The sequence below is a fragment of the Phyllostomus hastatus genome, unplaced genomic scaffold (genome assembly GCF_019186645.2).
Source record: "Phyllostomus hastatus isolate PE091 unplaced genomic scaffold, TTU_PhHast_1.1 phas_scaffold_216, whole genome shotgun sequence".
Taxonomy (NCBI): Eukaryota; Metazoa; Chordata; class Mammalia; order Chiroptera; family Phyllostomidae; genus Phyllostomus; species Phyllostomus hastatus.
In genome coordinates this window covers 20,828,312-20,830,483 of record NW_025334018.1, presented here as the reverse complement: position 1 = coordinate 20,830,483, position 2,172 = coordinate 20,828,312, and positions in this window count along the sequence as shown.

Here is a 2,172-nt window from a genome sequence, read left to right as displayed (position 1 = left end):
AGACTGACATAATTGCCTGTATGACGGTTACTTGGAGGCTTACCTGGTTTTCAAAGTGTCTTTCAAGGTAGAAATTTTAGCTTCCACCCACCCCCGCCCCTGGAGTGCCTTCAGATTTTCCCAGAGCCTCCGCCCTTCATTTTTTGCATCTTGTCATCTGCCCTAGGAGCAGTGGGGGTTTTCAGTTCGTAAAGGAGTTTATCGGGAGCATCTCCTTGCAAAGTGAAACGTTTCCCTTCAGAAATTTTCTTTTTCCTCTGAATTAAAAAAAAAAGGGGGGGATTGCGAGCCCTGCACTCAGACAGTGCGGAGACGGCTTGCCCGACCTCTGAACTGGCTGTCCACAAATGTCTGGGTCTCAGGACCACGTTACAACTCTCACACACTGTCGCAAACCCCCAGAGACTTTTGTTTACGTGGGTAATACATGGCCATAGCTATCGTACTAAAAATCAAAACAGAAATGTTTAAATTCTCATTCACAAATTCATTTTTTAAATGAAAAACAAAGTCGTTGCATGTTAACGTAACACCTTTCACTCTGGCTGTTGTGATTGTTGTAGAAAATAAGAAGTTAGTGAGAAGAGTAGCGCTGTTTACGTTTTTGTGCGTCTCTTCACTGCCTGGCTTCCTGCAAGGCAGCTGAATTCCCATACCCGCCTCCTTATTCAATCTGCTCTTACCTCCCGAACCCAGGTGCCCGCTGGAAAAACTCCCCCGTGCACTCGCGAGAGACTGAGGGTGAATAAGGCGACTAAAGTGTAGCAAGAACAATCATTCCCGTCTACTAAGCACCTTGACCTAGACACGTGTGTTACGCTGAGTCGCACAGTGAGTCCAAGCGAAAGGCGTCACTGGGGACGTCCTATGGGCGAGGACGCTGAGGGGGCGCGTGGCCCAGTGCGCTGCCCGGAGGCAGGCAGAGCAGAGGGGCAGACAGGGTTCTAAGCCAGCTCTACCAGCGCCCCCACTGAACCCCACTGCCAAGTCCGAATGAGGTCTAACGGGCCAGACCACAAACGTCCCTTTCCCACCACACTCAGCGCTTCACAACAGACTACGTTCAAGGAGGAGAGCATCCCCAGCGGAGAAGGCCCTGCTCCGGCTCAGGAAGTCCAAGCCCAACCCCCGCAACAGTCTCGTCCTCCCTGGGCCTGTAACTGCGTCCCTGTCACCCGAACAGCCAAATGCACCCCCCACCCACCCACCCACCCAGCTCCTCTGCCGTCCTCCGGCTCATGTGCCCATCAGGTCTCCCCTGGGCCATAGTCCCCACCTACTCAGGGCCTCCAGCTGCCCATCAACCTCACTCGCTCTCATGTTAATCTCCCTGCAGGACAAGTCACCGCATGCACTTCTCCTGCCCAGACAATCTTCACTCACTGCCTGTCGCTGAATGAATGAATGTCCAGATTCCAGAGGGTCGAGTGAAAAAATAGCTATAAAACACGATACGTAGCACAAAGGTAAGTATTTAATAAGTAGTAGTTAAAAGAAAAAAAAAGTTGTAAGGGTTGCTTTGTCCGTTAAAGGCCGCAGCAGCTCCCCAGGGCTACAAATAATCCATCGTTCCAAAGTCACCCAGAGTCTTCTCACCAAACTCTGTGCACAAAGTCCGCACCCCACACCGAGGCCTCTGACAGCGCCATCCCCAGCTTCAGATCAGTGGCGGCGGCGTGCTCCACGTTTCTCTCCCCCGCCAGTTCAAGGGCACTTGAAGGAACAAAGCCTGTTCCTTAAATTACTCAGCGCAGTGTGACTTCCCCGTGATGCCGGGTCCTGGGGGCGTTTGCACGCACGTCACCCACACCCCCAGCGACAGCTGCCCCGCGTCTTCTAAACGGCAAAGGGCATCGTTCCTGAGACTCACCGAGACACAGTCAGTCTCTCCAGGAGTATTTCGTGGTTCCCCATCGTTGCCGCGTGCTGTAGAAGCCGGCGGAGCGGCTCCGAAGTCCTTCGCTCCCGTGCAAATGCACGGCGGGCGGCTCTGCCTTTGGGGGAACAGGACGCCGCCCTCGGTTAACTCCCACGCGCGCTGTGGCTCCGCTGGGACAGGCCACCCCGCTCACTGCAGAGTGCGTGCAGCTCCTGGCCGCAGCGTCACACACCAGGGCCCCTCCCCGCCCGTCGTGGGGGTCAGACAACGCCACCACCCGTCCCCAGAGTGGC